This window comes from Entelurus aequoreus, linkage group LG09 (genome assembly GCF_033978785.1).
Source record: "Entelurus aequoreus isolate RoL-2023_Sb linkage group LG09, RoL_Eaeq_v1.1, whole genome shotgun sequence".
Lineage (NCBI taxonomy): Eukaryota > Metazoa > Chordata > Actinopteri > Syngnathiformes > Syngnathidae > Entelurus > Entelurus aequoreus.
The window spans coordinates 60,745,648-60,771,257 of NC_084739.1; the positions used below are offsets into that span (position 1 = coordinate 60,745,648).

General features: G+C 37.1%; 1 protein-coding gene across 1 annotated transcript in view; it reads left to right on the forward strand.

The window, feature by feature from the left end:
- Positions 1–24,406, forward strand: part of camkmt (calmodulin-lysine N-methyltransferase) — a 483,770-nt gene extending 459,364 nt beyond the window's left edge. Inside the window, exons 12-13 of the transcript XR_009827287.1 lie at positions 24,188–24,239; positions 24,352–24,406. The gene's annotated coding sequence lies outside the window, so the exon portion shown is untranslated. The remainder of the gene's footprint in view (positions 1–24,187; positions 24,240–24,351) is intronic.
- The last annotated feature ends 1,204 nt before the right edge of the window (positions 24,407–25,610 follow it).

Below are 25,610 nucleotides of genomic sequence, written 5' to 3' on the forward strand. Positions count from 1 at the left end.
CCTTTTGAACCGCCAACGTTACTCCGCCCATCTGCCGTGTTTTGCCTGTAGGCGGGACTTTGACTCGTATAACCGCCTTAAAGAAATGATCAGATTTGCAGCGTGACCTTTCACCTCAGGGGATGGCGTTATCTCGATCCATTCCATGGTTGTTTTTTGTACATTATTGTACGCCTGCTGACCTTATTGCTTACATTTATTCTGTAAAAAAGTATCTTCCACTGCCTCCCTGTTGCTAGAGTTAACAAGTACTGTATTTTTCGGACTATAGAGCGCACCGGTATATAAACCGCATCCACACTTAAAAAAAAACGCATATTAGTCGCACGGACCTATAAGCCGCAGATATATACGTTGTGTAATGAGTTACTTACACAAACATATTTTATCAATCAATCAAGCAAAGTTTATTTATATAGCCCTTAATCACAAGTGCCTCAAAGGACTTCACAAACCAGAATGACATCCCCTGATTTGAACCTACATCCGGCCAAGGAAAATCTCCAAAAACCCAAAATGGGAAAAAGAAGAAATCTTGGGAATATAGATAAAATGTCGATAAAGTGGTGTTAAGAGAAAAATAGGATTAAGCATTATTATTATTATTAAGTGTTATAAAGCAAACAACACATACATATATATATATTTTAATATAATAAAGTTAAAGTTAAAGTACCAATGATTGTCACACAGACACTTGGTGTGGTGAAATGATTCTCTGCATTTGACCCATCACCCTTGATCACCCCCTGGGAGGTGAGGGGAGCAGTGAGCAGGATCATATAGTGAGGTCTACAACAATAAAGTTATACAATTAAAAGTAATACTGTCCAAATTCTAAGAGGATAAAGCAGCATTACTACCGTATTTTTCGGAGTATAAGTCGCACCGGAGTATAAGTCGCACTTGCCGAAAATGCACAATAAAGAAGGAAAAAAACATATATAAGTCGCACTGGAGTATAAGTCGCATTTTTTGGGGGAATTTATTTGATAAAACCCAACACCAAGAATAGACATTTGAAAGGCAATTTAAAATAAATAAAGAATAGTGAACAACAGGCTGAATAAGTGTACGTTATATGACGCATAAATAACCAACTGAGAACGTGCCTGGTATGTTAACGTAACATTTTATGGTAAGAGTCATTCAAATAACTATAACATATAGAACATGCTATACGTTTACCAAACAATCTGTCACTCCTAATCGCTAAATCCCATGAAATCTTATACGTCTAGTCTCTTACGTGAATGAGCTAAATAATATTATTTGATATTTTACTGTAATGTGTTAATAATTTCACACATAAGTCGCTCCTGAGTATAAGTCGCACCCCCGGCCAAACTATGAAAAAAACTGTGACTTATAGTCCGAAAAATACGATACATGAAAAAGTTGTACCTTTACGTCCCCCCTGCCCCCCCCCCCCCCCCCCAAAATGTAAAGAATACCTCTGTAATATTAGCATATTACAATAATTTGGAGGGAATTTTATAAGAATAAAGTTGTAATAGTAGAAGAAAAAAGTTGCTATAATATAACAATAAATAATAGTAATGATATATCATAATATTTTGACTTTTACAAATGTTTACAAATGTATTTTATAAATGTTTATTTACATGCTTTAATTGTTTCCTAACGGTTCGTGTAACCCAGCAGTAAAACGGCCGATCAACCAAAACAGAAGTCATCGTCATGGACCCACTAGCTGCGCAAGCTAGCTCTCCAATCAGCTAAACAGACTCAATAACTCCACAAAGACATTTTTTGGTAAATTTACTGAGAAATTTGTGAAACTGGAAAAATACAAAAAGAAGGCCGTTGTAAGTTAATAATACTAACACAGACACTTGTAAACATATTTGCATATTAGCTAATGCTAAGGCCGCTGGCTTTATTACATTATGATAGCACGTACAAACATGCGTGAAAACACTCCTACAGACATCACACATGGGACGGTTTAGTAAGTAAGAATTGTTTTAGCACGAGTAGAAACGCTATAGACGATCGGAAGACGGAACAACACTTGTACTTCCGGTTCAAAGCTTTAAACAGCAGGAATTCACATTCACCCAGCAGCACCTGCAATGAGCGATCATGTCACAATGTAGCACATTTTGTTGCAGCAAATGTTAGCTTAGTTGATTTAAAGCCGTTGTTTACAACTTTTAGGTGGCAGCCTAGAGGGCGCTAACTTTCCAAAGTGTCGTATGAATCCATCGAGCACGTAAACACACACATTAACTGTGTTTGTTGTCAGCTAATAGTAGCTTTTTGGTTAAGTATAGCTACTAATGTTAAATGTATAGTGATCAAACTGTGGTACTGTATTTAGTTTTTACACTAAAGAATCACCTAATTAAATATTCAAACACAGTGTTACTGTTCAAACTGTGTGTAATGTGGCCAAAAATATTACATATACTTGTTAAATATAGCCTCTGCCTTGTTTTTAATGACTATTTAGGCCTACTGCGCTACTGTATTTTAATGTTGGTCATTATGGTGGTACTTGGGGAGCCACGTTTTACCACTGGCGTAGCGTAACAACAACGTGTGGAGAATGCCTTCGGGCAGACAAGCTACTTTTATTCAATATAATTAGTAATTGTCAAAAAATATAGATGTGGAGGGAGATGTGGCCAGCGCTGCCTGCAGGAGAAAAGGTCACCGCCTCTGTCCATGGTGCTGAGGACAGAGCACCATCAGACGGGGGCGTGGCAGTGCTGACGGCGAGACCAGGAAGCGATGTAGAGGTCACTGGAAGCGGTACCACTGACATACACTTCACAGGAGCCAGGCGTGCGAAGTTGAACAAAGTTTTAATGTACATAAATATTATCAAAGTCTTTTCTACAGCAGAATGTGACTTTTCAATCACGTCCGTATCCTCTCTCCCCTCCTGCTCCCGGCCGCTTACTGTTAAAGACAACAAATGATTAGATTAACACGTACCACCTAGTGAAATCTAATCACCTGCCAGCTGTGTCTCGCCGTCAGCACTGCCACGCCCCCGTCTGATGGTGCTCTGTCCTCAGCACCATGGACAGAGGCGGTGACCTTTGCTCCTGCAGGCAGCTCTGGCCACATCTCCCTCCACAATAGACATTAAAAATACACAGTTTAATTCTAGTAGTGTTGCTAAACCCAACTGGGAACACGCCGTTTGTGTGCCTGTAGCTAAAATGCTAATTAGCGTTTGTCTTTGACTGTACTCATTACATGTACACTGCAACGTCTGCACTTGTAAAGGATACCATACATACATACATGCAATACAATACAATGTGACACAAACGTTAGCAACACAAGCATAGCTATGCTAGCTAGGGTGCTAACATCATAGATATAACTAAACTGTAAAACAAAAAATAAATCTGTAGATAGTACTCAGTCCACAGAATTTTACCGCAGATTTAGTGGTGTTTACACCGAATTACTGTAAATAAATAAAATTGGTTCCACTGGTATTTTATGGTGTAATTCTGGCGGCTGAGCTGCAAGGTTTTTGCCATAAATCCAAAATAGTTTTAATGCTGTAGCAGCCAGTGTTAACGACATGCCTATGTGGCGGCCATCTTAGTGGGGGCCACGTTCCCATTTTAAGGTAATGTGATATGATGCAGTGATTGTTCAAAATAAATCATAAATTGCTTATTTGTGAATCAATTTCCCTGGATTTACTTCATTGAAAACGTGAATACATGCACTATTTATACACAACATTTTTAAAGATTATTACCAATGTCTTTTGTTTCAACTGTCTACAAAAAAGAATACTGGTACTTTGTCCCTACTTGCTGGGGAGAATTGGAACATATATACATATATTTATTTTCCTATTATCTTTATTGAGTAGGAGAAATGGCATTACGTTACAGTGGTGTCCAATTGAACTTACTGTCAAGTTATTTCTTTTTTTTCTTTGTATCCTGCCTGAACTTGGAAAGGCAGAGAAGATCGCAGAGGACGTAATATCAACTCTACTTCAGTATAGATTTTTATGAATTATTATTATTTCACATCTTAATTATTCACGGTAGCTTGTCAGGTTAGGTTGATAAGGTAACAAAGGGCCTTTTTAGGCACCTTTTTTTTTTTTTTAAACTTAAAAAAGGTGTAATAGTTATCCTCAATAATATAATAATATTATACCAGTTTATTTTTTATTTTTTTTGGTTTTAATCATTATTATTATTTATTTTCTGATTGGTAGTGGCAGTGAGTTACCAAATAGTTGTATTACTTTTGTCACTTTCGACTCCAAAATATGATATTTTACATGTGTAAAAATTTTTTCAGATTTAATTTTTAAAATTAAATAGAAATATATTATCATTATAATATCTGTTTCCTGATTGGCTGGCAGAGACCACATGTTTGGTATACTGCCTTATAGTGCCCAATTTAAATGATGTTATCAAATATATTTTACTTTTGTAACTTTTTCCTCAAAAAAATTAATCATTATGTGTATTATAATAATAATAATAATAATAAAAAACGATTATTACAATGTATTTTGTTTCAAATCGTCTAAAAAAAGAATACTGGTACTTTGCTCTCAGCTAAGAGTGGCGTGACGTGTCAGTGACATCTATGGCAAAGTTAGCATATTTGCTCACACACGAGGTGGGCTCACTAAGCTAGGGGCGGATCAGAGGTGATATAATGAGGAAGGAGGGTTATTTTTCTTCATGACATCTCAAAATGCAGGCGTATGAGTGTCTCTTCTTTCAAAAAGTGGATATTTTTCTCAAATTTGGTGTTAATAGGCTCGAGACACTCACATTACTGTTAAAACCTCATTAAAAAGTCACATTTACACATTTAGAATCACATAACCAGAGGTGGGTAGTAATATATATATATATACTACCCACCTCTAGTAGTGTGTGTGTATATATATATATATATATATATATATATATATATATATATATATATATATATATATATATATATATATATATATATATATATATATATATATATATATATATATATATATACACACACTTATATACATATATATGTGTATATATGTATGCATATACATATATACACACACACATGTATATATATATATATATATATATATATATATATATATTTATATACTGAATGTATGTATATATTTATATATATATATATAAATATATACATATATACACACACACTTATATATATATATACATACACATATATATATACAAATATATATATTCAGTACATACTGTACATATATATATATACACACACACATATATACACATACATATACACACATATATATACACGTACATGCATATATACACACATACTGTATACATGAATATATATATATATATATATATATATATATACACACACACGCACACACACACATATATATATATATATATATATATATATATATATATATATATATATATATATATATATATATATATATATATATATATATATATATATATATATATATATATATATATATATATATATATATATATATATATATATATATACATATATATATATATATATATATATATATATATATATATATATATATATATATATATATATATATATATATGGCTCCGGCTCTTTCTGTGTGGAGTTTGCATGTTCTCCCCGTGACTGCGTGGGTTCCTTCCGGGTACTCCGGCTTCCTCCCACCGCCAAAAAACATGCATCTGGGTATAGGTTGACTGACAACACTAAATTGGCTCTAGTGTGTGAATGTGAGTGTGAATGTTGTCTGTCTATCTGTGTTGGCCCTGTGATGAGGTGGCCTTCTGCCAGAGTGCAGCTGGGATAGGCTCCAGCACGCCCCGTGACCCTGAAGGGGACAAATGGTAGAAAATGGATGGATGGATTGATGGATGCATATCTATATACCGTATTTTTCGGACTATAAGTCCCAGTTTTTTTCATAGTTTGGTCGGGGGTGCGACTTATACTCAGGAGCGACTTATGTGTGAAATTATTAACACATTACCGTAAAATATCAAATAATATTATTTAGCTCATTCACGTAAGAGACTAGACGTATAAGATTTCATGGGATTTAGCGATTAGGAGTGACAGACAAACGTTTAGCATGTTCTATATGTTATAGTTATTTGAATAACTCTTACCATAATATGTTACGTTAACATACCAGGCACGTTCTCAGTTGGTTATTTATGCCTCATATAACGTACACTTATTCAGCCTGTTGTTCACTATTCTTTATTTATTTTAAATTGCCTTTCAAATGTCTATTCTTGGTGTTGGGTTTTATCAATTACATTTCCCCCAAAAAAATGCGACTTATACTCCAGTGGGACTTATATATGTTTTTTTTCTTCTTTATTATGCATTTTCGGCAGGTGCGACTTATACTCCGGTGCGACTTATACTCCGAAAAATACGGTATATATATTTGTATTTTGTTATAAGAATCAATTCTTAAAAATACATTTGCAGGCCATCTTCATGCTGTGGAAAAGTTACGTATAAATATTATATCAAATAATACATTGCGAAAATCGGTTTGGTTTGAGAGTCGTTTGTGAATTGAATCGTCACCCCAGGAATCAGAATCGGATCGAAGACGCTGATTAAAAGCAAAGTCAGTTGTAGCTTTCTTTTCATTTAAAGTCATGTATTGTTTGTTTTTGCTATTATTTTGCAAAAGCAAATACAAAATCAAGTGCTTGTTTCGCTATTTCAAGCAACCCCCCCCCGCCCCCCGCTCCCTTTGAATACGCATAATTAACTTCCTTGCCGTTTTAGGCCCTCATCTAGTTCGCCTTCCCGGGCCAACGCCAAGAAAAGCATCGCAGCTCGGCAGCAGAAGCGATTAAGCAAGAGGGGATTACTGGGAATGAGGTCAGACTTGCCGTGAATGAAAAAAAACAACACCGGCGTCTCCACCGGAGGCCGAGTTGCCGAAGCGAGTGGCGCCGGCGAGTAGGAAGAGGACGCTTATATTAGGAGAGGTGTTCCAATCTCGCCTCGCTCCTCCGAGAGCCCTTGCCGTTAAATATTGAAGCGGGAAAAACAGCGAATCCGTATGAAAGATTAAGGGTGCATGGAAATAATGAAGGATTATGGCGGTGCAGGCTGTAACCTGATAGGAAGAATGCAACATTAATGGACGCTCATTAAAACAATGTGCTGCTGTCTGCCCGCTAATACCGCATCAGCCTGCTCGCAGGAAATAAACAAAGCGTCACCTCAGCAAATATGGCGCTTGCAGGGGGTTTCATTGCAATGCAGGATGTCGCCCAATATGGATATACGCAGCACCTTAAATCACATTACCGTGAACAGACTCCATTTTTTTGGCAGGCGGTGAATTATAAAAATGCAAAAGAGACTCGTCTATCTTTTATGAGCGTGGCCCATTTTGAAGCTCGCTCGCAGTGATATTTCGGCCGCGTTTTTAATTATATTTGTGACGAGGTTTCGCCACTCGGCTGCCTCCCCACAATGTGGGCTCCTTTGCCGCGTGACGCCCTGAATGAAATTCAAATGAAAGCCATCCGCTCGTACCAGGTATCAAGAATTGGCAGCGGCGAGGGGGAGAAAAGTGTCGCCGACGAAGAATTTTGGGGGGATTTTGACCTCTCGTGAGAGGCGAGGATTAGGGGCCAATCATCATAATGGGAAAGTCATTGTGTCAGCGGATTATGCAACTATCTTGATTTGCCAGCCAGGAACCTTATATACCAGGGGCCTGGGGGGGTTTGAAATGGAAATAAGGCTGCACATTTTACAATACATTTTTGTATTGACTGGTTGAAAAAAAAACAACACAATAATTATTATCATTATTTTTAGAATTCAATTTTACCAGTGCAATATATACATATATTTATTTTATCATTGTCTTTATTGGGCGGGATAAATGACATTACGCATTACTTATTGTCAAGTTCATTCTTTTTTTTATCCTGCCCGAACTTGGAAAGTCGGAAAAGATTGCAGAGGACGTAATAACAACTCAACTTTATTTATTTTTCATGAATTATTATTAATATTTCACATCTTGATTATTCATGGGTGGCAGGTTGGTCAAAAGATAGGACTCAGATGCGGAGTAGGGATTAATTCGGCAGGCTTTTATTTTGAAAGCTTCCTTTCACCTCCAGAGTCAGGGCAATTCAGTATAGGCTATAACTAAACTAGCCAGCGAAAAAGGTTCCAAAAAAAAAGTAAAAACCGAAAAGGAGGAAAACACAAAAACAATAACACACTATACTTGGCGCCGTATATTCTATGACATTTATTATAAACAAAAAACGCTCCAACAGGAGGAAGAAACAATGGCTATGAAACTTCTACACTGTCTCTAATCCAGTGGTGTCCAAAGTGTGGCCCGGGGGCCATTTGCGGCCCGCAGCTAATGTTTTACCGGCCCGCAGAACATCATTCTAAAAATACTAAAACATGTTTAAAATAAAAGAGCAAATAGGTGAAATGCAATCAGAAAAAGTTGCATTGTTGAATCTAATACTTTTTTATTTATTTATAATTTATCAAAATCATTGGTTCTTTAACTTTAACTTTAACTTAAAAAATAATAATGAATCAAAATCAATGTTGCTATGAATTATTGACTGATTTTAGGACAAAAAGGACATAAATACAAATAAAAAAACATGGAAAATATGAAAATTATTGCAAAAAAATACATACTAATTATATACTAATACTAATTATTATATTGATTGTTATTATGAATGTACTAAACTAATTACATTATATTTTATCTGAAGCTATAGAGATTTAAGTGTTTATTGTAAAAAAAAAAAAAAAAAAAAGCAACCAAAAAAAAGCATCACCTTTTTGAGTGGGGCACTTTTGGATCCCCAATAATTTTATTGGAATTAAAAAAATAAATGTTGCTATTAATTATTGACCTATTTAGGGATCCAATTACTTCACATCAAATATTCCACTTTGAAAATATTTTTGGGAAAAATACTGTATATTTTATATTTTTGCCCCAAAAAATAGGATTTTGACAAAAAGCTCATAAAATGTTAAAAAAAAAAAAAAAAATATATATATATATATATATATATATATATATATATATATATATATATATATATATATATATATATATATATATATATATATATATATATATATATATATATATATATATATATATATTTGAAGTTGATCAAACTTCAAATATGAAGTTGAATTAGAGATTCAAGCGTTTAATAAAATATAAATAATATATGACTTATTTTTAACCTTTTTTAAGACTGAAACCCTTCTGGGTCCCTAACACCTAACTTGAGGGAGGCCCAAAGGTTAAAAAAAAAAAAAGTGTATGTTGTATAGGTTTTGGAAAATGAAATTATATCAAAATGGCCCCCGCGTGCTTTGATTTTTAAGTGCGCGGCCCTCGGTGGAAAAAGTTTGGACACCCCTGCTCTAATCTAATAAAGGTTAACAAAAAATGTCACTCAAAAAATTGAGGAAAAGGAAGAACTGTAAGAAACACTGAAAACTCACCACTTTGGCTGAAAAACTAAATAACACAAAATCACTGCTGAGGAGGAGAAAAAGAAAACTCAAAATATCAACGAAGGAATACAGGATCCAGGTATTCAAACACCAGATGAGGCAAGGCATGGACAGGAAGCTAGAGAGGCACGAATAAACGAGACAATCTGGCACAGAACAAAGGGAGGCGTGGGCTTATAAAACACATGAGGGTAATGGGGAACAGGTGGAAACAATCAGGGGTCAGGGATTACGTCAGACTGATGACACAGAAGGAAGGGCAAGTAACCTGAAACGAGAGAAGTTACTTTTCAAACTAAAACATGCAATTCACAAGACAGAAGAAACCAAGACAAGACATCCCTTACCGCGGTGTGACAGTGGGAGCTTGTCAGGTTAGGTTGATTAAAAAAAACATGTTTAAATTACCTTTTCTTTTGCAACTTAAAAAAGGTGTAATAGGTATCCTCATTAATATAATATTATACCAGTTTTTTGTTCATTTTATTATTATTATCTTTATTTTCTGATTGGCAGTGGCAGTGAGTTACCAAATATTTATTACTTTTGTCACTTTCCCCCCAAAATATAATATTTCACATGTGTAGCATTTTTTTCAGATTTAATTTGAAGAGAAAAATTAATATATTATCATTATAGTATCTGTACCCTGGTTGGCTGGCAGAGACCACATGGTTGTTCTACTTGCCTTATAGTGCCCAACTTATTTTACATTTGTAAAATAATTAACCATTACAATATACAATATTATATGTGTAATATTTTTACCACTTTATTGGATAATTTTGCGAATCCCAATAAAATTATTATTATCTTTATTTTCTAATTGGCTGGGAGAGATCACATGGTCCTTGTACCGCATTACAATGAACTTTGTGGCGACTAATTGAACTTAACTTAAGTTTGTTCCTTAATATAAATTATTTACTGCCAATATGTTCCCAGCAGGCACTTTTAAAAGTGACTTTGAAACAACGTTGCAAAATAGTTGTATTTGTAAATGGAGACAACATTGTTGGTTGGGAAATGAACACATTTCAATGGTCAAATCAACGTCACAACCTGACATTGAGTAGATGTTGTCAAAAAGCATGTTGTTTCAACGTTGTACTTGTGTTGTAGAATATTGGTTGGGAAATGACCAAAATTAAACGGTCAAATCAACGTCATAACCCAACATTGATTAAACGTTGCCAAAAAGTTATGTTTGAGTTGCTCAACGTCAGGATCTAATTCCACAAGCCTGCTGGGTATGGCTTTTGTTACTCTTTCTTACATTTATTTTAATATTTTACATATGTGATATTTTTCTCACCTTATTTGATCAATTTATGCTAGTTTTATTATTATTGCTCCAAAGCATTCACACATATGGTTTTCTACAACAAAATTCATCTATTTATTATTCAACTTCTTCAACTTCTTCTTCTCCAGATTTTGTTGCTCTCTACCTTCCATTTTTCACCCGATTCAAACCGTTCCAACTTCAAACTGTTCAGCCTATTCGGGAATCGCGGGCTTTCCCTTGAAAAATTCCCCAAATTCCCAGATTTCCAAGAATTCCAGGTTTTACGGGACATTTTTCCCCTTAAAAATGAATTGGCCATTTTTCAAAAGTCCACCATTTCCACATTTTTCAACCAATTCAAACTATTCCCCCTTCAACATATTCCACTCATCCTGGACATTCATACAATGATTTTTCCAAGTTCAAAAACATTCCAGGAATTCCCAGAATTGCCCTTTTTTCAAACCCTTTTTTGACCCTTTTTTCCGGCGACCCCATTTTTCAACCCACTTCAACCGTTTCACCGTCCAAACATTCCTCTTAATCAGGACAAAAAACAAAGTTCTTTTTTGAACTGGAAAAATTCCCAGTTTTCCTGAAATTCCAGGAATTCCATAATACCATTTCTGAATTAAAAATGTTACTTCTTGAACATTTCTCGACCGTTTTGAAAAGTTCCAACACCAACCAACCATTTCAACTCATTCAGAACAGTCAAGTCCTTTAACTTTCCCCGAAATTCCCAAATTTCCACAACTCCCACATTTTTTATCCGATTCAAACTGTTCCAACTTCAAAATATTCAGCCTGTTCAAAATTGTGTGCTCTCGTTCAACAATTAAAAAAAAATTCCAAGAATCCCCAATTTTTCGGGACATTTTCCCCATTCATTTTTTTAAACTTCCACAATTAGCACATTTTTCAACCTATTCAAACCATACCAACATCAATACATTCAACTCATCCAACTAACACTTCCCCAAGTTCTAAACCAAATTTAGTTTTTCCTGAAAATTCAAACTCTTCAACATTCAAACCATTGCAACGTTCAAACTATTCTTACATTCATATTACATTTTGTCAGCATTCCAGTTCAACTTCAGCATTAGAGCATTCACACGCAATTCCTTCAGGAATTACCTCATCCAGTTATCTTTGTTTTCTGATTGGCTGGGATCTCTCCCCACATGGCCCTTCTACTGCATCACAGTGAGCCTTGTGGTGACTAATATAAATGATGTTACTAATTGTTCATTACTTTAATCTACTGCAAGATAAAATAAAATATACTTTTGTCACTCTTTCCCCCAAAACTCATTATATTTACTATACTAATTTACATGTTTTAATAATTTTTTATGGGCAGGTTACCAAATATTAGAGCTGTGAATCTTTGGGCACCGCACGATTCGATTCTTGGAGGTAACAATTCGATTCAGAATCGATTCTTGAGTTATGGTTGCCCTCAGAGGGCCGCATTTAACAATGAGTAATATATGAATATACATGTATATATATATAATACATTAACAATATATTTTTTTACATAAGCTGCAAAAAAAATATTTAAATTTTACTTTAAAAACTGGCAGCTCAGTCACCAGAATTTTACAGTAAAAGCAGTGTTTTTTTTTTTTTTACAGCATATAAAAAGAATTAATAAATGGAATGAAATGGAAACAATACCACTGTTTTTAGCGGTAAAATTCAAGTAACAGAGATGCTAGTTTGTTTGTTTTTTACCGTAAAATCTTGTTTTAATGTTTTTTTTGTTAGTTTTTTAATGTTTTAGTGTCTTACTGTATGTGGAAAAAACAGTACCAAAGTTGATTTAATGGTAAAAAATGTAATCGTAAAATCTACTGTCAATATTACAGTCTACAACAGGGGTCACCAACCTTTTTGAAACCAAGAGCTACTTCTTGGGTACTGATTAATGCGAAGGGCTACCAGTTTGATACACACTTCAATAAATTGCCAGAAATAGCCAATTTGTTCAATTTACCTTTAACTCGATGTTATTATTAATAATTAATGATATTTACACTTAATTGAACGGTTTAAAAGAGGAGAAAACACGAAAAAAATGACAATTAAATTTTGAAACATAGTTTATCTTCCATTTCGACTCTTTAAAATTCAACCGAAAAAAAGAAGAGAAAAACTTAAAAAAAGAATTTATGGAGCATCATTAGTCATTTTTCCTGATTAAGATAATTTTAGAATTTTGATTAAATAGGTTAAAATCCAATCTACACTTTGTTAGAATATATAACAAATTGGACCAAGCTATATTTCTAACAAAGACAAATCATTATTTCTTCTAGATTTTCCAGAACAAAAATTTTAAAAGAAATTCAAAATACTTTGAAATAAGATTTAAATTTGATTCTACAGATTTTCTAGATTTGCCAGAATAATTTTTTGGAATTTTAATCATGATAAGTTTGAAGAAATATTTCACAAATATTCCTCGTCGAAAAAAACAGAAGCTAAAATGAAGAATTAAATTAAAATGTATTTATTATTCTTTACAATAAAAAAAATAAATTTACTTGAACATTGATTTAAATTGTCAGGAAAGAAGAGGAAGGAATTTAAAAGGTAAAAAGGTATATGTGTTTAAAAATCCTAAAATCATTTTAAGGTTGTATTTTTTCTCTAAAATTGTCTTTCTGAAAGTTATAAGAAGCAATATAAAAAAATGTATGAATTTATTTAAACAAGTGAAGACCAAGTCTTCAAAATATTTTCAAATTCTATTTGAGTTTTGTCTCTGATAGAATTAAAAATGTCGAGCAAAGCGAGACCAGCTTGCTAGTAAATACATACAATTTAAAAAATAGAGGCAGCTCACTGGTAAGTGCTGCTCTTTGAGCTATTTTTAGAACAGGCCGGCGGGCTACTCATCTGGTCCTTACGGGCTACCTGGTGCCCGCGGGCACCGCGTTGGTGACCCCTGGTCTACAATTTGATTGATAATTTGTTTTGAAATCATAAGTCAAGCAGATATTTAAGTACAGTATTTATCTTTATTTTAGTTCAAGTTAAAAGTTAAAGTACCAATGATTGTCACACACACACTAGGTGTGGTGAAATTTGTCCTCTGCTTTTGACCCATCCCCTTGTTCACCCCCTGGGAGGTGAGGGGAGCAGTGAGCAGCAGCAGTGGCCGCGCTCGGGAATAATTTTGGTGAATTTACCCCCAATTCCAACCCTTGATGCTGAGTGTCAAGCAGGGAGGTAATGTGTCCCATTTTTGTAGTCTTTGGTATGACTCGGCCGGGGTTTGAACTCACGACCTGCCGATCTCAGGCCGGACATTCTAACCACAAGGGAAATATTTTTGCAATACGTGATAATATAATATTTTGACTTTGATAATATTGAATTTTTCAAAGATATATTTTTGCAGTACGTGATAATACAATATTTAGATTTTGATAATATTGAATTTTTCAAAGATATGCAATTGCATGCATTACATGATTTTTAAAGTCAAAAGGGAAAGAACTAATATATTTAGTAAGAAAAAGGCCATGGGCCTTGAGTTTGACACCTCTGATCTTCATCAACAATATCATTTGCCTGAGTGGCTGAAGTAGACAAAAAAAATAAAATAATAATAATATATATATATATATATTTTTTAATCGATTAAGAATCGTTACAAATAAGAATCGTGAAAATCTACTTTGTTTGGGGACGGTGTGGCGCAGTTGGGAGAGTGGCCGTGCCAGCAACTTGAGGGTTCCTGATTCAATTCCCACTTTCTTCCAACCTCGTCACGTCCGTTGTGTCCTTGAGCAAGACACTTCACCCTTGCTCCTGATGGGTCGTGGTTAGGGCCTTGCATGGCAACTCCCGCCATCAGTGTGTGAATGTGTGTGTGAATGGGTGAATGTGGAAATAACCCATTTAGCTTGACACCCCTCCTAAATACGGTGTTCTGCACTGTAAAAGGCTACGTATGGAAGCAAAGTTGCATGTTTGGAAGCCCCCTCAAGCTTGTTTTTTCATGATAATTTAGTATGTTTTTGAACAAAACGAAACACATTAAATTGGCCAAATTCATTAACTGCAAATAGTTTTCTTATTTACTATTTGATGTAAGTATATTCCGGAAGAGAGCACCGCACATTTACTAATTTTTGCACTTAATTCAGCTGACCTAGCATAAAGCAACGACACGTTAACATTTCTGCCTCCATTAGCGCACCTCCTACCTGACACCTTCCTCCTCGCCCACCATTCTGCTGCCATTATGAATCCTAATGCAGCCCCCTGTGATTGAAGGGAGCCATTACAATAGGTCACGGGGCTGATAACAGCGCCGGGTGTCGACACGGCCGTCAGCCCGGGTGACAGCAGCATATTGAACGCGGGTTAAAAGTTAACAAAACGATCAGAAGCGTGCACAGATACGAAAATAAGCGTGCGAGAAAGCGGAAACCGGAAAGTGCTGCTGAGTGCAATAAGAATATCAATGATTAGTTGACTACTTTAAGTTAAAATTAAAGTACCAATGATTGTTACACACACACTAACAAGGTGTGGTGAAATGTGCCCTCTGCATTTGACCCATCCCCTTGTTCACCCCCTGGGAGGTGAGGGGAGCAGTGAGCAGCAGCGGTGGTCGCGCCCGGGAATGATTTTTGGTGATTTAACCCCCAATTCCAACCCTTGATGCTGAGTGTCAAACAGGGAGGTAATGGGTCCTGAACTCACAACCTACCGATCTCAGGGCGTACATTCTAACCACTGGGCCACTGAGTAAATCCTCATCTTTTTTGTAGAAGCATAACAAATTTCAGACCTCTGTAAAAAAATTGAGTTTTCAGCCGTGGTTAGCATGTGGCTACTAGCTATAGGACGTAGCTCCAAAAATGCTAGTGCTGCGATGCTAATGTGCGTGATCGCGCGAACCATCCCATTCTCATGTCATGGTGGCTTTGTTATGAAACGTGTTGGTCTTAATCAGAACCAAATAAATACATGTACTCTTGTCGGGTGCAGTTTTAGATTCGGACAAATTCATCGTCAAATTGTGACATTTTCAAATCAGGACATTGAGAGCCTTAACTCGAAGGATAGCATGGTTGTAAAGTTAAGGTACCAACGATAGTCACACACACTCTAGGTGTGGTGAAATCAACCTCTGCATTTGACCCGTCCCCTTGTTCAACCCCTGGGGGGTGAGGTGAGCAGTGAGCAGCAGCGGTGGCCACGCCCGGGAATGATTTAACCCCCAATTCCAACCCTTGATGCAGAGTGCCAAGCAGGGAGGTAATGGGTCCCATTTTTGTAGTCTTTGGTAGAGATGTCCGATAATATCGGACTGCCGATATTTTCGGCCGATAAATGCTTTAAATTGTAATATTGGAAATGATCGGTATCGGTTTCAAAAAGTAAAATTTATGACTTTTTAAAACGCCGCTGTACGGAGTGGTACACGGACGTAGGGAGAAGTACAGAGCGCCAATAAACCTTAAAGGCACTGCCTTTGCGTGCCAGTCCAATCACATAATATCTACGGCTTTTCACACACACAAGTGAATGCAAGGCATACTTGGTCAACAGCCATACAGGTCACACTGAGGGTAGCCGTATAAACAACTTTAACACTGTTACAAATATGCGCCACACTGTGAACCCACACCAAACAAGAATGACAAACACATTTCGGGAGAACATCCGCACCGTAACACAACATAAACACAACAGAACAAATACCCAGAACCCACTAACTCTTCCGGGACGCTACAATATACACCCCCGCTACCCCCTACCACTCTCCACCTCAACCCCGCCCACCTCAACCTCCTCATGCATGTCCCAAATTCCAAGCTGCTGTTTTGAGGCATGTTAAAAAAAACAATGCACTTTGTGACTTCAATAATAAATATGGCAGTGCCATGTTGGCATTTTTTTCCATAACTTGAGTTGATTTATTTTGGAAAACCTTGTTACATTGTTTAATGCATCCAGCGGGGCATCACAACAAAATTAGGCAGAATAATGTGTTAATTCCACGACTGTATATATCGGTATCGGTTGATATCGGAATCGGTAATCAAGAGTTGGACAATATCGGAATATCGGATATCGGCAAAAAAGCCATTGTCAGACATCTCTAGACTCAACCAGGGTTAGAACTCAGGACCTACCGATTTTAGGGTGGACACTCTAACCCAGGGGTCACCAACGCGGTGCCCGCGGGCACCAGGTAGCCCGTAAGTACCAGATGAGTAGCCCGCTGGCCTGTTCTAAAAATAGCGCAAATAGCAGCACTTACCAGTGAGCTGCCTCTATTTTTTACATTTTATTTATTTACTAGCAAGATGGTCTCGCTTTGCTCGACATTTTTAATTCTAAGAGAGACAAAACTCAAATAGAATTTGAAAATCCAAGAAAATATTTTAAAGACTTGGTCTTCACTAACTGACAAAGAAACAGATAACAGATTTGGTGTCCAGTTCAAAGTGTGACATGATTTATTTAAAAATTCGAGAGTTGACTTTTGTATTTTACATGAGTTATTATTTGTACAAACATGGTGCAAAGTAATTCATGATTTGTTAAAACATGTTAGTGGCTAGCTAGTTAAAATGGGATATTGTGATTTGACAAGACTGTCTTAGAAGTGATCATTTGAAAATGTTCAATTTGAAAAATGTGCACTTAGAGAAAATATAAAAATAAAGTGTTGCATATTGATATTTATCTGTTTCTATATATATTTATTGTGAGAAATCATTAAGATGATCAGTGTTTCCACAAAGTTAAATATCATTAATTATTAATAATACCATAGAGTTAAAGGTAAATTGAGCAAATTGGCTATTTCTGGCAATTTATTTAAGTGTGTATCAAACTGATAGCCCTTCGCATTAACCAGTACCCAAGCAGTAACTCTTGGTTTCAAAAAGGTTGGTGACCCCTGCTCTAACCACAAGGCCACTGAGCAGGTTATAGATAAGCACAGTGGGCCGTAAACATTCCAAGAGACCTCCTATGACACCGTCCCTCCACGTTGACGCCGCACATTCCAATAATACAATCGTCTCGCGTTTATGGTGATAAAGGAATTTCTGCAAGGTAGGATTAATAGTTAAAAATCGTGCAGTTAAAGCATAAAAAAAGAGTTTTATTTTTTACAGGATTAGAACACTCTAAACATGAAATTATAGCCATGTAGTCACCTTTACACTCATTTCACCCGATATAGTAGCCTTAAGTCAGGGGTGTCCAAACTTTTTCCACTGAGGGCCGCACACTGAAAAATCAAAGTAAGCGGGGGCCATTTTGATATTTTTTATTTTAAAAACCAATAAAATATATGTATAAAAAAGATACATTTAGGCCTCCACTCAGACTTGATCCCGGGGACCCCAAAAGGTTTTGGTCAAAAAAAATATTACAAATGTGTCATTATTTAGAATTATTATTATTATTATTATTATTATTATTCAAGGTTTAAATCTCTAGATCAACATTAGGTCTATCTGTCAATATAACGCTTTCAAAGATTTAAGTTGTATGCCATTTTTGTCAAGGAAAACCGTGTTTTTTTATGGAAAAAAACACAAAATATGCAATATTTTCCCCCAATAAAATTTTAAAGTGGAATATTTGAGATTATATAATAATTGGAGTCTTAAAAAGGTCAATAACTCATAACAACATTGATTTTAATTCATTATTTTTTTGAGCAATGACACTTAAAAAAAAAAAAGTCCCACTAAAATTATTGGGGATCCAAAAGGGTACTGCTCAGTAAAGTTAAATAAAATAAATCCAACATTTTTTAAAACTTTTACCACAATAGTCTCAAGATCAACTTCAGATCTATCCGTCAATTATACGTTTTATTGTTGTTTTTGTTTTTTGTTTGTTCGTTTTAGGCCCTTCTTTAAAAAACTTTGTTTTTTAAATGGCAACCAAAAAATATGCAACATTTCCCACCAAAATATCTCAAAGTGGAATATTTAATGTGAAGTAAATGGAGCCTTGAATAGGTCAATAATTCATAATGACATTGATTTTGATTCATTATTATTTTTTAAAGAAAGAAACAGCCTGCATGGCAGCTTTGTGTTATTAGAGTAAATAATGCAACATTTTCTTGTTACATTTCACCTGTTTGCCATTTTATACCACTGTTTATGTTTTTTTATTTTTTTATTTCGTATTTTTAGAATGTGCCGTGGGGTCGTTAAAAAATTACCTGCGGGCCGCAAATGGCCCCCGGGCCGCACTTTGGACACCCCTGCCTCAAGTGGATTCTAATCTAAATTACGGTACTCACCAGAGGATCGTCTAAGTGTTGCTGCAATGGTCTTCACCCGGCCACTACAACACGGCGACTACATGGAAATACTTCTTTTTTTTTGTGTTTGGTTTTTTGTTTTGTCCAGCTTCTCAGGCAAATCATATTGTGGATGTAGATGCCCATATCGGCTGTACAAATTTACTTTACAAAAGAGAAGTGTGGGATACTTCTATTGTTGCCTTATTTGTATTTGACTTTATTAAATGGATGTATATTAATATTTGGTGCAGCCGGGCCGGAGCAGGAGGGGATAGAAAGACAAAAAAAAAGGAAGACAGAGGGGGGAATTTTTGGGGACAAAACGGGGATAAGACAGAGAGACAAAAACAACAGCAAACACAAAAACAACAACAACAACAACAACAATAGAACAACATCAGCAAATAGGATATGTACAAATGTGATAGTAAAAGTGATAGCAAAGAAGCAGTTAGTGAAATAAATAACAATACAGAAATGACAATGAGCATTATTACACTACAAATGGAGCAATACAAATACCAATAGAAATAGCGCTATTGATAATGAATAATAACAATAATTTACCTCTATTATCAACAATACAATTGTTCAAATGCAACAATACATATACTGTATGTAATGATAACTTGAAATGCAAAAGAAAGCAGATAAATGGAGGGGTAGAAACAGAAGCAGATTATATTAACCTTGTAGATTGTTATAGTAACAATAGGTTAGGCTTTGTCAGTGTGCCATGTGTTACCCAGTTTACCCTAGGGCGGGGGTCGGCAACCCGCGGCTCTAGAGCCGCATGCGGCTCTTTAGCGCCGCCCTAGTGGCTCTCTGGAGATTTTTCAAAAATGTATGAAGAATGGAAAAAGATGAGGGGAAAAAAAATCAATTTTTTTGTTTTAGTATGGTTTCTGTAGGAGGACAAACATGACACAAACCTCCGTAATTGTTTTAAATCACACTGTCTGTATTAAATATGCTTCACTGATTCAAGTATTTGGCGAGCGCCGTTTTGTCCTACTTATTTTGGCGGTCCTTGAACTCACCGTATAGTCTGTTTACATGCATAACTTTCTCCGACTTTCTAGGACGTGTTTTATGCCACTTCTTTTTCTGTCTCATTTTGTCCACCACACTTTTAACGTTGTACATGAGTGCACAAAGGTGAGTTTTGTTGATGTTATTGACTTGTGTGAAGTGCTAATCAGACATATTTGGTCACTGCATGACTGCAAGCTAATCGATGCTAACATGCTATTTAGGCTAGCTATATGTACATATTGCATCATTATGCCTAATTTATAGCTATATTTGAGCTAATTTAGTTTCCTTTAAGTCCTCTTAATTAAATTTATATCTCATGACACATGTAATATGGCTTTTAATTTTTTGCGGCTCCAGACAGATTTGTTTTTGTTTTTTTGGTCCAATATGGCTCTTTCAACATTTTGGGTTGCCGACCCCTGCCCTAGGGTAACACTCAGTCCCACTGTCAGACACGGCACAGGAGCCCAGTGTGCAGGTTTTAACAAGGTTTTTAATAATCACAAGGTTTTAAATAAAGTTCTCTCTCCAGCAGGACGCAACTTTTCAGCCACGTCCGTATCCTCCTCCCCTCCTGCTACCGGCCGCTTACTGTTAAAGACAACAGATGATTAGATTAACACGTACCACCTGTGAAATCTAATCACCTACCAGCTGTGTCTCGCCGCCAGCACTGCCACGCCCCCCGTCTGATGGTGCTCTGTCCTCAGCACCATGGACAGAGGCGGTGACCTTTGCTCCTGCAGACAGCGCTGGCCCCACCTCCCTCCACATATATGTTTGATGAAACATGATTATATGCATGTTATGTACAGTATGTGTATATGTATGTTTATACAGTATACATATACAGTATGTGTGTATACGTATAATGGGTAATTCCTCTAAGTTAGAACTGGGTTTCCATGTGCTGAAACCACAAGGGGAAGTTGTTCTGCCAAAAGTTGGTCCACATGACAGTCAGAGCCGTGTTGTTTGCATTCCGTGTTGTTAGCATTCGGCGTGCCGAAGGTCCACCAATGTCACGTGGAGCTGGTGGTGTCGAAGATGCCGATAGCTGGTACGTCTAAATCTCGCATTTGAACATGCCCACGTCAAAAGCTAACCAATGGGTAGATGTGTTATTGATGAGGCAGGTGTCGAAGATGAAGTGCATCAAAAAGTTGCTCTGCCAAACTTGATTGTCGCAATGACGATAGCGCCCAAATTAGCCGCCGTCTTGTTGTTAGCATTGTTCACCCTTAACCCGGTGAACATTTGTATTGATCGCCTCAAGATAATAATAGAAAATCAGTCCAATACTGATATACGACTTAATTTAATACCGTCATTTCTTGACTACCCAGCACACTTAAATACAGTCCGGCGTTTTCGCTTTTGGCCTGGCCCATTTAATCCGTTTTGTTCCATGCTGCAGCTGTTTCCTTTTCAATGTTGACCCTCTTCAGATTTGGGGCTGCGTTTTGTCCTTACCCAGGATGAGGGTGAGTGCAAAACGTGCTAAATGGCTGTCTGAATGATCGTGTGAGTGTGTTGGATTTAATGTGAAAAATTTCATTGGTCCACTGGCACCCGTTCATTGATAATTTCATTGGTCATTGGCGGCATGTAAAACTTGTTAACTTGGAAAATCCATAAATTAGCAGCTTATCGTCCGGAAATGACAGTCCTTATTTTAGGCCAAAAAAATTTAGAATATAAAAAAAAATATTTGTTAAATCCACGATGTAGTGAAACCCATTCAAAGATAATAGGCTGGGATTTGTATTATTGCACAATTCTCTGTTGTAATGTTTTGCTACTTAACTTTGTTAACTGAGTGCGTCAAAACATTAGAAACAGCTCGTAAAATAAAACTGTTATTTATTTATGGTCTTAGATTGTGTATGTGTCCAAAGTGATGAGCGGAAGTGTCGATTCCCATCATGCCTGCAAATTGTTGTGTGTTAGCGCTTAGCTGCTAATTTTGTGTTCATGTTGCACTAGGTCAGTTCTTCAAAGTCTTTGGGGAACCTGCGAAAACAACATGCTCATTGTAGCTATTAATCTTTAATTTCCTCATTTCAATCCAATCCAATTCACTTAATTTGTATAGCACATTTAAACAACAAACATTTTTCCAAAGTGCTGCACAACAATATTAAAAACATGATTCAAATATCATCCTTAGCTCCACCAATGACTGAATAAAAACAAAATTAATTCATATAAAACCAACATAAAAATACATATGATTAAAAACGATTTTAAAGGGTAAAACCAATTAAAACAATAAATACAAATACACATTTTAAAAACACAGAGGACCACACAACTCACGTAGTGAATAAAAGTGGGTCTTAAGTGGGTCTTTCATTAATGATAAAATAAAAATAAAAATCATCACAAATTGTTTCAGCAATTTTTGTTTTGTAGGTCAAAGTGTTTTATATATTGTGAGTTAAAGGCCTACTGAAACCCACTACTACCGACCACGCAGTCTGATAGTTTATATATCAATGATGAAATCTTAACATTGCAACACATGCCAATACGGCCGAGTTAACTTATAAAGTGCAATTTTAAATTTCCCGGGAAACTTCCGGTTGAAAACGTCTATGTATGATGACGTTTGCGCGTGACGTCAATGGTTGAAACGGAAGTATTCGGACACATTGTATCCCAATACAAACAGCTCTGTTTTCATCGCAAAATTCCACAGTATTCTGGACATCTGTGTTGGTGAATCTTTTGCAATTTGTTTAATGAACAATGCAGACTGCAAAGAAGAAAGCTGTAGGTGGGATCGGTGTATTAGCGGCTGGCTGCAGCAACACAACCGGGAGGACTTTGAGTTGGAGAGCAGACGCGCTACTGTCCTCACCTTGACTTCCTCCGTCTGCGGGCCACCGAGCGCATCGATGATCGGGTGAAGTCCTTCGTCGCGCCGTCGATCGCTGGAACGCAGGTGAGCACGGGTGTTGATGAGCAGATGACGGCTGGCGTAGGTGGATAGCTAATGTTTTTAGCATAGCTCTGTCAGGTCCCGTAGCTAAGTTAGCTTCAATGGCGTCGTTAGCAACAGCATTGCTAGGCTTCGTCCGGTGGTACAGTATTAACCGTGTGGTTACAGGTCCAGAGTTTGGTAGTATTGTTGATCTTCTGTCTATCCTTCCAGTCAGGGGCTTATTTTTTTTGTTTCTATCTGCATTTAAGCACGATGCTATCACGTTAGCTCCGTAGCTAAAGTGCTTCCCCGATGTATTGTTGTGGAGATAAAAGTCACTGTGAATGTCCATTTTGCGTTCTTGACTCTCATTTTCAAGAGGATATAGTATCTGAGGTGGTTTAAAATACAAATCCGTGAGCCACAATAGAAAAAGGAGAAAGTGTGGAATCCAATGAGCCCTTGTACCTAAGTTACGGTCAGAGCGAAAAAAGATACGTCCTGCACTGCATTCTAGTCCTTCACTCTCACGTTCCTCATCCACAAATCTTTCATGCTCGCTCAAATTAATGGGGTAATCGTCGCTTTCTCGGTCCGAATCGCTCTCGCTACTGGTGTAAACAATGGGGAAATGTGAGGAGCCTTTCAACCTGCGACGTCACGCTACTTCCGGTACAGGCAAGGCTTTTTTTATCAGCGACCAAAAGTTGCGAACTTTATCGTCGATGTTCTCTACTAAATCCTTTCAGCAAAAATATGGCAATATCGCGAAATGATCAAGTATGACACATAGAATGGACCTGCTATCCCTGTTTAAATAAGAACATTTCATTTCAGTAGGCCTTTAAGCTTGCTGGGGAACTGCACTTCTTTGGGAATTTCTTTTATTTCACAGTCACACTGGTTACATTTTTTTAGCCAAAAAAAGTTCATTGATTTCGTTCGGAAAATTTTTCTCTACATCGTATCGTCACTCACTAACTCTGAATGGAATCGAATCGTTACACCCCTGGTAGATTCCCTGTGTGTGTGTGACTTACCTTTGTCCATCCATCTCTTTCCGCTTATCCGAGGTCAGGTTGCGGGGGCAGCAGCCTAAGCAGAGAAGCACAGGCTCAAGAGCGCCACAAGTACGTTTGTAAATGTACATCATTTAATGTACAAATGATGGGTTATACTTGTATAGCGCTTTTCTACCTTCAAGGTACTCAAAGCGCTTTGACGCTATTTCCACATTCACAGACTGATGGCGGGAGCTGCCATGCAAGGCCCTAACCACGACCCATCAGGAGCAAGGGTGAAGGGTCTTGCTCAAGGACACAACGGACGGGACGAGGTCGGTAGAAGGTGGGGATTGAACCAAGAACCATCAGGTTGCTGGCACGGCCACTCTCCCAACCGCGCCACGCCGTCCCCAAATGGTATCAAAATGACAGCCGCATCCCTCAGTGAGTAGAAAAGGTTTGGACAGCCCTCCCTGCAGGTGTTTCTCATTGTTGTTATTAATGAACTTGGCCCCTTTCCATCATTTTAATCAATATTCAATCACTGTTGCTGATTGTGTTACATTCCATAATAATAATAATCATAATAACTCTTTATTTGCTGTTTTATAATTGGCCCAGCCCCCCCGCCCTCCGGCCCCCGCCCTCCCTGTTGTCATCACACCTGCTGACAGAATGTAAAACATGGCTGCCCAATGAAGTCCTCGGCGGTGCGACTCCATTAAAACGTCGCCGTGTGATACCAATCTGCAACTTTATTATTGCCCACGCTCCCCCCGCCCCGCTTCTCACCGCCGCTCTCCATTGTGTATTATCAGAAAACACACAGTCATTAAAAAGCATTTGACCTTTTTGTAGCGAGCGCGGAGAAATTAGCCCCGCTGTCGCCCCCCAACCCCCGTCCTCGCCAAGCATGCGAATAAATCACTTGACTGCCAATTGTAATGAAACTCCTCCTATACACTCCGAGTGGCGCTCGCTTGGCTCTGCCTCGACGGCGCCCGAGGAGAGGAAGATAGCGGCGTAATTAAATGTTACATCTGCCAATTGTCTCACGGCGGCGGCGAGCAGGCCGAGGAGGCGAGGGAGGGAGGCTAAGAGGAGGCAAGGGAGGAGACAAGTGGAGGTGAGACAATGAGGGGGAGACGACAGGTAGACAGACAAATAAGACTCTTGGTCTCCGTGTCATGGTGCTAGTCTCTTATTGATTTGGTGTGTGTGTGTGTGTGTGTGTCTGTGTGTGTTTTCTTGTATTTATACCCCTCTTGAGACATCAACAAGAGACATCTAATAGAGAATGTCTCATTAGCACCTCTGGTGGTGGAGTCTATCAAAATGAGGGTGGTCACAAAAAGGAGGGATTTTTCAAATGGACTGTGTGTCGGTTTTAATAGTGCTCCCCGTCTTGTCAACAAATGAAATAACAAGTGTGTGTAAAAATTTGAAGTGCTCCCCCTCTGGCCAACAGATGTAATAACAAGTGTGTGTAAGAAAGTG